The 14,017-nt window shown below is 33.4% G+C and overlaps 1 pseudogene; it reads left to right on the plus strand.

Moving 5' to 3' along the window:
* The first annotated feature begins 577 nt into the window (after positions 1–577).
* LOC150032242 (uncharacterized) lies at positions 578–972 on the plus strand (annotated as a pseudogene).
* Positions 973–14,017: the final 13,045 nt, after the last annotated feature.

A 14,017-nucleotide genomic window follows, 5' to 3' on the forward strand; every position in this document is an offset into this window, starting at 1 on the left:
TCCCATGTGAAGAAGCCAATACCAATGGTTTCTCATCATAAATTCTTGAATCGGAAAAACGAAAATTCACATTATATATATCCCTTGATGAAACTACTCAACTACTTCAATCTTGGCCCCATCAACAATATTTTTCTCACAAGCATTAAGACAGTCTGTTTTTCCATCTACACCGAGTCCTCTGACGAATTGATTATTCCCCAAACTTCGAAGTGCTACATGATTATTACCAAGTTTAATAGCTCCAAATTTGGCATGTGATGTTGAAATGTAAACTTGATTTTGGGTTAAAAATAATTGGGCTTAGCCCCAACAAAAGTCCAAATTCTAGAAATATCAAACATTAGAATATTCTAGAGAAATTACATGTAGGAAATATTAGAGAATTTTGTAGTATTCTCTAGAAAGTATATGAGAAAAATAAGTCATTGTAGAGAATAGTCTATATAAATATTTGTAACCATTAGATCATGAATGTGTTGGCAAAATCCTAGCAATATATTTAGGAGAGTTAACTAGTATAAATAGGAGGTATGTCTTAATATTTGTATCAAGCCAAAAAAATAGATGTGCTCAATAACACAAGTACCCTCTTTCTCAATTCTCTCTTCAAATTTCCTCCAACCTCCAAAATTTCTTTCCAACAAAGTAGTATCAGAGTTAAAGACTCTTTTCAAGAAGATGACAAGTAATAGCATGGTTCCATTCCAAGTTCCGATGCTCAACAAGAGCAACTATGATAATTGGAGTATCAAGATGAAGGCTCTCCTTGACTCATAAGATGTGTGGGAGATCGTAGAGAAAGGATACATCAAATCGGAGAATGATGGTGGTCTTTCTCAAGCACAAAGGGATAGTTTGAGAGACTCAAGAAAAAAAAAAGACAAGAAGGCTCCCTATCAAATCTATCAAGGATTAGATGATGATGTTTTTTAGAAGATTTTGGAAGCAAAGATGGCAAAAGAAGCATGAGAGAAGCTTCAAACATCATACAAGGGAGTGGATCCAGTTAAAAAGGTACATCTTCAAACTCTAAAAGCTAAGTTTGAAACTTTGCATGTGAAAGAAGAGGAACCCATCTCAGACTATTTTAATTTAAAAGAAATGGTGAAAAGATTGATGATGTTAAAATCATGGAGAAAATACTAAGATCATTAGATCCATAGTTTGAAAATATTGTCGCCATAATCGCAGAGACAAAATACATGGAGGTCATGACCATTGAGCAACTCATGGGTTCGTTACAAGCATATGAAGAAAAGGAAAAAAAAGGGAAGGAATTGTTGATCAATTACTCAAGTTGCAAGTTGATTCGACTAGTGGAGCAATTAGTTCGAATAATAGAAGCGAACAAGGAGGAGGACATGGTGGGCATCATGGACGAGGAAGAGGTCATGGACAAGGACAAGGACGTGATTGGAGGCCTTATGAAGACAACAACAATAACTCCCAAAAAGGATCATGAAACTCAGCAAGAGGTCGTGGACAAGACAACTCAATATCAAGGTATGATAAATCAAACATTAAATGCTATAATTGTCAGAAGTTTGGTCATTATGCATCTGAATGTAGAGCTCCCAAAAACAATAAAGTTGAAGAGAACGTGAACTACATTGAAGAAAGAAGACAAGAATGTGGCACTTTATTAATGGCTTGTACAAATGATGAATGGAGCAAAAATAATGCATGGTACCTGGACACTGGGGCAAGCAACCATACGTGTGGAGACAGAAGCATGTTCGTGGAACTTGATCAATCAGTGAGTGGTAATGTAGCCTTTGGAGATGAATCCAAGGTAGAAATAAAAGGAAAAGGTAACATTCTCATCCGATTGAAGAATGGTAAACATAATTTTATTTCAAATGTTTATTACATGCCAAATATGAAGAGTAATATCTTGAGCGTAGGCCAACTCCTAGAGAAATGATATGACATTCGATTAAAGGACAATAACTTTTCTATAAGAGATAATGCAAGTAATTTGATTGCTAAGGTTCCAATGACCAAAAATAGAATTTTTATACTCAACATTCAAAATGACGTTGCAAAATGCCTCAAGATCTGTTACAAAGATGCATCTTGGCTTTGGCATCTTGGATATGGGCATCTTAATTTTGGGGGATTATAGTCACTCTCCAAGAAGAACATGTTGAGAAGGCTACCTTCCATAAACCACTATTATCAAGTGTGGAAGGATGTCTACTTCGTAAGCAGTTCAAGAAAAGGTTCCCAAAGGAGTCAAACTCAATAGCTTAAAGGCTTTTGGAACTCATACATACAGATGTGTGCGGACTGATCAAGCCAAGTTCACTAAGTAAGAGTAACTATTTCCTTATATTCATTCATGATTTTTTGAGAAAAACATGGGTATATTTCTTAAAGCATAAATCAGAGGTGTTCGAGAACTTTCAGAAGTTTAAATCCATTGTTGAAAAAGATAGTAGTCTAGTGATCAAGGCCATGAGATCTTATCGTGGAGGAGAATTCACATCAAATGGATTCCAAAAGTATTGTAAAGATCTTGGAATTTTTAACCCTTGACCGTGTCGAGATCCCCTCAACAAAATGGAGTGGCAGAGACAAAGATTAGAAAGATTTTGAACATGGCAAGAAGTATGCTTAAAAGCAAAAAACTGCCAAAGGAGTTTTGGGCAGAAGTAGTAGCATGTGCAGTCTACCTATTTAACCAATCGCCAACAAGAAGTGTATCTGGAAAAACGCCACAAAAAGCATGGAGTGGAAGGAAACCTGGGATTTCCCATCTCGGAGTCTTTGAAAGAATTTCTCATGTGCATATAACAGATAAAAAGAGAAGCAAGTTGGATGATAAGAGTGAGAAATACATCTTCATCCGTTATGACTCAAATACCAAAGGCTACAAGCTCTACACTCTAGATACAGGAAAGACAATCCTGACTCGAGATGTAGTATATGATGAAGAAGGAGAATGAGATTGGGGAAGACATAATAAAGACTACAACTTCTTGCCCTACTTCAAAGAAAATGACATGGAGCAAATAAGTACAACGCAAACAAGAGAGGGGCCTTCTATGCCACCAGCTTCGCCAACTTCATGTTCTTAAGAGGATGGAAGCTCAAGCTCAAGTGTTCAACACTTCAGAAGCTTACAAGAAATTTATGAGGTAACTGAAAATCAAGATAGTCTTTCTTTGTTTTTTCTTTTTGCCGATTGTGAGCCCATGAACATTCAAGAAGCTATGAAGAATCCAAATTGGAAAAACGCTATGGAAGAAAAGATTAATGCAATCAAGAAGAACAACACATGGGAGCTAGTTTCACTTCCAAAAGGTCACAAGGCAATTGGTGTGAAATGGGTTTACAAAGGCAATAAGAATGCAAGAGGAGAAGTTGAAAGATACAAGGCAAGACTAGTGGCAAAAGGTTATAGCCAAAGAGTCGACATCGACTATGATGAGGTATTTGCTCATGTTGCTCGACTCGAAACCGTTAGATTAATAATTTCATTGAAGATTATAAGCTCATACATTCAACATTCAAGAACTATTTCACATTTCTTTAACTTTTATAGTTAGTTATTTTAACTACTTGTATCAGAAACTAGTATAAATACTCATCATTTACAAATTTTAGATACAACAACATACATAGCTTCAAGAAGAACTTGAAAATCTGTAAAAGAAAAAGAATCTGTGACTTAGCTTCAATAAAAATCTCTCTTTCCCGTGGACATAGGCTTTAATAGCCGAACCATGTATACCATTGTGCATTCCTTCCCCTTTCTTCTCATCGTCTACAAGATTGAGTGATCGTTTACCATTTTCTTCATATCGTCTGCAAGAACGACTGATCGCATACCATTTTCTTCTTCCATCGTCTACACGATTGCATGTTCGTTCACCATTTCCTTCTGCCATTGTCTACACGATTGCATGATTCTTCCATCGTATACTCAAAGCAGTCGCACAGATCAAACAAGAAGGCATTAGGATTAGAAAAAAGTAAAAGAACACAGAAGGCAAAGAACGAGAGAATCAAAAAGCAAGAGAGAGAAAGAAAAATTAATTTTGCATTAATCACCCATAAGAAAGAAAGTAATTCTTTCATTTTTCCATTAGAAAAAGAGCAGTGGTACAAACCACATGTAAGGCATCAACTGGAAAAACGTGGCACATAATAGCCAAGTTTTCTACCAACCAAAGTTTTTGGGGCAAAAGAACTGGGCTCTCAGTTTGGATCAGCAAATGGCCTCACATATACTTTCATCATTTGGGTTAAAACTTCATTAATTCACAGAAGCAGGCCCAACAAAGTGGTATCAGAGCAATAGACATTCAAGATCTCAATTTTTGGAGAATCAAAACACAAGTTTTTCATCCAAAATAGTAACAAGGTTCGAGGTGGAGAAATTCGATAGCAAAGGAGACTTCAGACTGTGGAAGTCCAAGATCAAGGCGATACTCAGCCAGCAGAAAGCCTACAGAGCCCTTTTTGATCCATCAACATTCCTTGCCACTGTGACAACCCAAGAGAAGGAAGACTGAGAGCTGGCAGCCTATGGTACGTTGGTTCTTAATCTTAGTGACTGTGTTCTTAGACAAGTTTTAGATCAAGAAACTGATTATAGAATATGGACTAAGCTAGAAGAGTTGTATGCTACTAAAGACATTCCTAGCAAAATGTATCTTAGGGAGAAATTCTTCATATTTAAAATGGATTCATCTAAAACTCTAATTGATAACTTAGATGAGTTCAAGAAGATAGTTGCTGAATTTAAAACTTTAGGAGAAAAACTTGGTGATGAAAATAAGGCCTATGTGCTTTTAAACTCCTTGCCTGAACCGTATAAAGAAATTAAGAATGCTCTAAAGTATGGAAGGGATAGTATAAGCACAAACACTATAATCTCGGCCCTAAGAACTAGAGAGCTTGAGCTACAGATTGATAAAAAGGATAAACCTAGTGGTGAAGGTCTGTTTGTAAAAGAAAACTTCATGCAAAACCATTCAAAAGACAAAAAACCTCATAACTCAGAAGAAAATAAATCAAAACAAAAAATAAAATGCGAGTACTATAAGAAAAAAGGACATCTAATTAAAGACTCTTTTATCTTAAAGAGAAAGAACCAAGAGAAAGAGAAGGATTCAAAAGGCAAACAATCCAAAGCATCTGTTGTAGAAGGTTCCTTCATCTACTCAAATGTTTTGGCCTCAACTTTAGACAAATCCAATCATGTAAACCCTCTAGGAAAACATGATTGGGTTCTAGATTCCGGATGCACCTACCATATAACCTCAATGAAACCTTGGTTTAACACCTTTAAAGAAATAGAAGAAGAAATGGTTTATATGGGAAACAACCAAGGCTGTAAAATAGAAGGCATTGGCTCTGTTTCCATGAAACTTAAGGATAGAACCATCAAACTTCTTAAGAATGTGAGATATGTTCCACTACTTATGAGAAATCTAATCTCCTTAGATATGTTAGATGCTATTGGATGTGAATACAGGAGTAAATGAGGAACACTTGAGGTGCTAAAATACTCTAAAGTAATATTAGTTGGGGAAAAGATAAATGACTTATTTGTGATCAAAGAAGTTGAAATGATGACAGGGGCTTATGTTGCCACCATAAATGAGATCACAGAGGCTGATGTATGGAACAAAAGGTTATCTCACATAAGTGCTAAAGGCCTAGAAGTCCTATCTAATCAAGGAATTGTCCCTAAAGATCTCTCAAAAGATCTAATCTTTTGTGAACATTGTGTGTTAGGGAAAGCAAAAAGGCAAAGTTTCACTAAAGCACAACATATCACAAAAGCAATCTTAGACTATATACACTCTAACCTATGGGGTTCAGCTCTCACATCTAGCCTAAGTGGCTCAAAGTATTTACTTTCTTTTATTGATGACTTCTCTAGGAAAAGTTGTGTTTACTTCCTTAAAACTAAAGACCAAGTGTTTGATAGGTTTAAGGAATGGAATCTCATGATAGAGAAACAAACTTCTAAAGAATTTAAATACCTAAGAACTGACAATGGACTGAAATTTTGTAGTGAATAGTTTAACAAATTCTGTAAGGAAACAGGAATTACTAGGCATAGGACAGTTAGATTCACTCCTCAACAAAATGGAGTAGCTGAAAGACTAAATAGAACAGTCATAGAAAGAGTTAGATGTCTCCTATCAGATGCAATACTAAGTGAAAAATACTGGGCTGAGGCTGCAAGCTACACTGTGTACACCTTAAATAAGTGTCCACATTCCTCCCTAAATTTTTTGACTCCTGAAGAAAAATGGACCATGCATCCACTTAACCTAGAAAACTTAAGGGTATTTGGATGTGTTGGTTATATTCATCAAAATCAGGGGAAATTAAAATCTAGGGCAGTAAAGTGTATGTTTGTAGGATTTTCTGAGGGAGTAAAAAAGGATTTAAAACGTGGAATCCTGTTGAGAAGAGGTTTGTTATAAGCAGAGATATCACTTTCAGAGAAAAAGAAATGTATATGCAAAAAGAAAAGACATCCTATGAAGTTTCTAATAGCCCTAATACTACTAAGATTGAGGTGGAGTCACCTAAAGTTTCTTTCACTAACCAAAACCCTCCTATAGAATTTGAAGAAGAAAAAGAGGATGCCTCAAATGAGAACATTGGGAATACTGAAGTTGTACCCGATTTAAGTCAGTATTCCTTGGCTAGGGATAGACAAAGAAGAGTGATAGTTCCTCTAGCTAGGTATATTGAAACTAACTATATGAACCTATTTTAAATGCTACAATAGCTCCTAATGACCAAGAACCATCCACTTTTGAAAAGGCAGTGAGCTGCTCTAATTCTAGGTCTTGGATTCAAGCTATGTGTGAAGAGATGGAGTCACTCACTGTCAATAATACCTGGACCCTAGCTCCTCTTCCTAAAGTTTGTAAACCTATAGCCTCTAAATGTTTATATAAATTAAAGGAAGGTTCTACCAAAGAAGAAAAGCCAAGGTACAAGGTAAGGTTAGTGGCTAAAGGGTTTACTCAGAGGGAAGGAATAGACTATACTGAAATTTTTTCACTAGTAGGGAAACAAACCTCTACAAGGCTACTTTTATCTCTAGTTGCTCAGTATAATCTAGAACTAGATCAACTAGATGTTAAAACTGCCTTTCTACATAGAAACTTAGATGAGGTTATCTATATGGTACAACCTAAAGCGTTTGAGGAAAACGGTAAGGAAGACCTGTACTGTCTCCTAAATAAGTCAATATATGGTCTAAAACAATCCCCTAGATTCTGGTACAGAAGGTTTAATGACTACATAGAGAGTATTGGATTTCAAAGAAGTTCCTATGATATTTGTTCTTATATTAATTCTACTACCTATAAGGACAAAGTTTATTTATTACTCTATGTTGATGATATGTTACTAGCAGGAAAATCTAAGGAGGATTTAACTCATGTCAAAAATCTCCTAAAGAGAGAATTTGACATGAAGGACTTGGGTCAGTCTATAAAGATCATTGGGATAGAAATTCAAATGGACAGAACTTCCTCAACCCTAACCATTAGTCAACTAAGCTATTGTGAAAAAGTAATCAACAGAATTAATATGACAAATGCAAAATCAGTCACCATACCTATTGCTACACACTTTAACTTTCATCTGAAAACTCACCAAAAGAAACAGACATAGAACATTTGACTCAAATGCAATCAATTCTATATAATCAAGTAGTAGGGAGTCTAATATACTTAATTATATCTACTAGACCAAACTTATCATACAACACTAGTCTAGTCAGTAGATATATGTCTAGCCCTGGAAAAAGACATTGGGAAGCAATAAAATGGTTCTTAAGATATCTAATTTAGTCTAAACCGTCAAAATTAACATATCAAAGTACTAATGAATCAAATTTAAAGCTATATGGATATGTTGATTCAGATTTTGTAGGTGATCAAGACAAAAGAAGATCTCTAACAGGTTCTCTATTCTTATTTGGTCCTAATTTGTTGTGTTGGAAAGCAAATTTACAGTCAATCACAGCATTGTCAACCACAAAAGCAGAGTACATGGCTTTATCAGAAGCAATAAAGGAAGCACTGTGGTTAAAAGGATTGATGAAGGACTTTGATATTAATCAAACAGTAGTTAAGATCTACTGTGATAACCAAAGTGCCATTCACCTTTCCAAAAACCCTCAGTATCATTCAAGAACCAAACATATAGATATCAAGTATCACTTTGTAAGAGACAGAATAGAGAAAGGAGAAGTCAAGGTGCTAAAAGTTCATACCTCCGAGAATGCAGCCGACATGCTTACCAAACCTGTGAGTAAACTCAAGCTTGCTAAGTGTCTTGGTCAGATCGGGTTTCTGCTTCCTGAAAAAGGGTGAAGACATGTTAAATCCAGAAGGAGAAGAGCTTGCATGTTGAGCTTAAGGTGGAGATTTGAAGATTATAAGCTCATACATTCAACATTCAAGAACTAATTCACATTTCTTTAACTTTTATAGTTAGTTATTGTAACTACTTATATCAGAAATTAGTATAAATACTCATCATTTAAAAATTTTAGATACAACAACAAACATAGCTTCAAGAAGAACTTGAAAATCTGTAAAAGAAAAAGAATCTGTGACTTAGCTTCAATAAACTCTCTCCTTCCCATGGACGTAGGCTTTAATAGCCGAACCACGTATATCGTTGTGCATTCCTTCCTCTTTCTTCTCATCGTCTACAAGATTTAGTGATCGTTTACAATTTTCTTCATATTATCTATAAGAACGACTGATCGTTTACCATTTCCTTCTTCCATCGTCTACACGATTGCAGGTCCATTTCCTTCTGCCATTGTCTACACGATTGCATGATTCTTCCATCGTATACTCAAAGCAGTCGCACAGATCAAACAAGAAGGCATTAGGATTAGAAAAAAGTAAAAGAACACAGAAGGCAAAGAACGAGAGAATCAAAAAGCAAGAGAGAGAAAGAAAAATTAATTTTTCATTAATCACCCATCAGAAAGAAAGTAATTCTTTCATTTTTCCATTAGACAAAGAGCAGTGGTACAAACAACGTGTACGACATCAACTGGAAAATCGTGGTCACATAATAGCCAAGTTTTCTACCAACAAAAGTTTTTAGGGCAAAAGAACTGGGCTCTCGGTTTGGATCAGCGAAAGGCCTCACATATACTTTTATCATTTGGGCTAAAACTTCATTAATTCATAAAAGCAGGCCTAAAATTCATTAGTAGCTCAGAACAATTGGAAAAACCATTAAATGGATGTGAAATCTGCATTCCTCAATGGAGTACTAGAGGAACAAGTCTACATTGAACAACATCAAGACTATAAAGTTGAGGGAAAAGAAGAGAAAGTTTTGATGCTGAAAAAAGCACTTTATGGACTAAAGCAAGCTCCAATAGCATGGAATGCTCGAATAGACAATTATCTACACCAAAGAAATTTCATCAAGTGTCCATATGAGCACGCACTTTACCTTAAAGTCAAAAATAATGATGTATTGATGGTGTGCTTGTATGTAGATGACTTGATCTTTACAAGTCACAATCTAAGCATGTTCAATGAGTTTAAAGAAGAGATGACGAACGAGTTTGAGATGACCGACGTATCAGGCCCATGTATTACTACCTTGGCATTGAAGTAAAGCAAGAAGATAAAGACATCTTTATCACACAGGAAGGCTATGCTAAGGAAGTGATCAAGAAGTTCAAGATGGATGATTCTAATCTAGTTAATACACCCATGGAATGTGGAATCCAACTACCACGTTGTGGGGAAGGAGAAAGAGTTGATCCAACACTCTTTAAGAGACTGGTTGGAAGTTTATGATATTTAACATGCACAAGGCCTAACATTCTCTATGCAGTTGGAGTTATCAATGACCTATATCAATGACCTATTCTATTTTGTTTTTGATAATATAAGCTCTTAGGATACAGTGATAGTGATTGAGGTGGAGATGTGGATGACTGCAAGAGTACGGCTGGTTTTGTGTTCTACATGGGAGACACTGCTTTCACATGGAAGTCAAAGAAGCAACCAATTGTTACTCTCTCAACATGTGAAGCATAATATGTGGCTGCTACCTCATGTGTTTGTCATACAATTTGGCTGAGAAATCTATTATAGGAATTGAGACTACCACAAGAGAAGCCAACCAAAATTTTCGTAGACAACAAATCAACAATTGCCTTGGCCAAGAATCCAGTCTTCCACAATTAGAGTAAGCACATTGATACACGTTTTCATTATATTAGAGAGTGCATCGAAAGAAAGAATGTGCAATTAGAGTATGTGAACACTAATGATCATGTAGGTGATATCCTCACTAAGCCTCTTAAAAAAGAAGACTTCACAAGATTGAGAGATTTGTTGGGAGTAACAAAATCAAGTTAAAGAGGGAGTCTTGAAATGTAAACTTGATTTTGGGTTAAAAGTAATCAGGCCTAGTCCAAACAAAAGCCCAAGTTCTAGCAATATCAAACACTAGAATATTCTAGAAGTACTCAATAACAGAAATAACCTTTTTCTCAACTCTCTCTTCAAATTTCTTCCAACCTCAAGAATTTCTTTCCAACATCGGACACAAAATTGCTTTGGGATTGAGGGAGCTTCAATCTCTTCATCTATAATATTATTGATCATTCTATTTTTTATATGAATTTCCAAATTATAAGTTTTCTGTGTGTTACTTTCCCAATCTTACCTATCCTCTTTATATAGGATGGGATGGGATGAAGAAGGGAAGGCTTTTTTTTTTTTTTTTTTTTTGCTAAATTTTATGAAATGCACTTCAACTTAGTTCATACTTTGCGTCAAATTGAATTTTTTAATGTTTTAAAAATATCCTTAGACTTTAAAAAAAAAAAAAAAAAAAGGTTTCAAGGTAGTACTTGAGAGTCTCAACACAATTGCTCAGTGCTTTCTCCAACGTTTAAACTTTGAAGACATTATTAGGAGTGCAGACAAAGTCCTACATTGGTTGGGGAAAAGAATGATCATGGATATATAAGTATGGACAATTATCTCCATTGGTACAAGACCTTTTAGGTGGTTCCAAAAACAAAGTCATGGGGGTTTATACCCAAAGTGTACAATATCATATCATTGTGAAGATAGGTGGAGATTTCGAATCATGATTCTTTTCCTTATCTAAAAAATTCTATGTAGTCGTTCCTCACTGTTTTTTTCCTTCTTTGGGCTCTTTGCCGATTATTGTTGGGGTTTGTATCCTTTTCTCTATCGTGCATATTTAAGAGGATGTTGTATTCGTGCTAGGGTTGCCACTTTAATTGTTTTATTGGGTTTCTTCTGGCCAAACAACAAAAATCTGTATCAACCTTAAAGATTGTGAAGCAAGAAATTTTGTTGATCTTGAGACATTTTCTCTAGATTGTCTTGAAGCTTTCATTCGTGAGAAGGGATTCTCAAATATAGGAGGAGCCTAAGTTCAACAAGTGGAGTGGTCTTCATTTGAAGAAGGAAAGATATGAGGGAGTTTCTAATGCTTAAAGGAACCTAAGATTCATTGAGATAGAGTCTCACACTTAAGGGGACCTAAATGATTATTCTTCAAGTTGGGCTATTCGTGTCACTGTACTTGCCACTTATTTATAGATAAGTACAACGTTATAATTGATTGACTTTATATTAGCGAAATTATCTTTATCGGACCCTCAGACGTAAGTGATATTGCATCGAATTTAGTTAACCAAAGCTCGTGTTTTGTATTTTAAAGTTTTTATCTGTGCTTTACTAATAATCCTTGCAATAGCTATAGCATTCTATATAACAAGTATACACTGTATGATAGCTTCCTTCAAAAGTTATTTTAATTTATGTACACATGTAAGAAAAAAAATGAATTAAATAAAACATATCTTACGATCGAGGTTAAGACTTCATAAATACATGCTGTAAGTGTTCAATATACATAGATGTTGCGAGTGTTCAATTTACATAGATGTATATATATATAACATAAATACAGGTGAGTTCATTTGAAAAAATGTACATTTTTTGCATATGGTTCCTAATAAGACATAAATACAAGTGAGTTCATATGCAAAAATAATCTTAAAATGTACCCTAATCAAACAGTTAATCCATAATCGAAAACATATATCTTACCGTCCATTCATCATATCTATTTAATCTTTTGCATATGGTTCTTAATGTTTGTCTTTTCATAGTTTTAATATAGTAAAATAGAATATAATTATATATCATTTTTACTTAGAATGATTGGTAATATATTATAGAAAACTAGGAACTTTGACATACACAGTAAAGTTACAGATGTTACTTTGCTTTGCAACAAATTTGTAAAAAATATCTAATATTACTATTATTTTATTAATATATTTATTCAGATATGCCATATTTTATTATTGTGTAATTTTGTTAATCACAATTTGTTGGGACGAGAAGATCTCGAACCTTAACTATAAAGAAAGCCCAATCCTGTTGCCAATAGTGCTAGAGTTTGTCAGATTTTTTGTCATTAGGATAAGTTTTTCCGCTTTTTGGATTACTTTTGTGTGGTTCAATTTTGGTGTTAAAATTGATTTATTGACGAAGTTGGATGTTATATTTGAGTTTTGTTTTTTCAGATATTGTGATAGGCATTGTTATCAATATCCATCACAGATATACACTGATAGAAGTATATTAGTTTTTTTTTTCACTACTTCTTTAAAGAGTTTGACATTTTTTCTATCGTGGAAATTTTCTATAATTAAATTTGTTATTCAAATATTTTTGGTTTGTTCCAAATACACTGATAGAAGTATATTAGTTTTTTTTTTCACTACTTTTGTAAAGAGTTTGACATTTTTTCTATCGTGGAAATTTTCTATAATTAAATTTGTTATTCAAATATTTTTTGGTTTGTTCCAAATATTATTTAATTTAATAAATAAATAAGGATTTAAATAATTTCTTATTTTATAAAAGGCTATTTTTAAATATAGAAAAATGAACCAAAATTTTAGAACTATCAATGACCGATGTTGATAGATACTGATAGACTTCTATCAGTATCTATCAGTGTCTATCAACGTCTATCATTGATAGTTCTAAAATTTTGCTATATATTGTAAATATTTTCAACAGTTTTACCATTTGAAATAATTTTCTTTTTATAAATTACAATTTAATTTAATAGAATAAAAATTACTTATTCCATCTAGCCGAAGAAAACATAATAATTAAAATTGTTTCCATTTAATAAAATAAATATTTATTTAAATTATTTTATTATTATTATTATTATTTACTTCTACATGAGTTAAAATTAAATAATTTATTATTATTATTTTATTTTGTTACTCATGCTTAAGTTAATTTAAATAATTTTTTTATTTTTTTATTATTTTTGTTCTAAATTATCTAGTTGGAGTTATGGATAGGGATTTTGAGGACCTAAATCTTAATCTCACAAAACTTAAACTACAGTTTAAATATTGTTTAATTTAATAAAAAATACAAATATATCTTAAAATATATAATTAAATATATTTCTGGACTGTTTTTAAATATAGAAAAATGAATCAAAATATTTACAAAATATAGCAAAATTTTAGAACTATAAATGATAGATGCTAATAGATTCTGGTAAACTTCTATCAGAGTCTATTAGTGACATTGATAGACACTAATAGAAGCCGATCAGTGTATATCAACGTCTATCATTGATAGTTTTACAATTTTGGTATATTTTGTAAATATTTTCAACAGTTTTACCATTTGAAATAATTTTCTTATATTTTTTTTTACCAAAAAATCAATATGTAAATTATAAAAAATTCAGAAAGAACAAATTAATGTATATTGTAAATTTGAGGAGCGCAATAGCATACAACGACAACAAGGATATGGAAAAAATATAATATAATAATAATATATAATAAAATAAATTAACAAAACATAAAATAAGAAATTTCTCAAGATTCTCCACTTTCTCCAATTTTTATGGACTTTACGCAATGTGTGTGTCTTACAAAACTCTCCAAATATTACTA

This window comes from Benincasa hispida, chromosome 12, assembly GCF_027475165.1.
Source record: "Benincasa hispida cultivar pf3 chromosome 12, pf3_genome.v1.1, whole genome shotgun sequence".
NCBI lineage: Eukaryota > Viridiplantae > Streptophyta > Magnoliopsida > Cucurbitales > Cucurbitaceae > Benincasa > Benincasa hispida.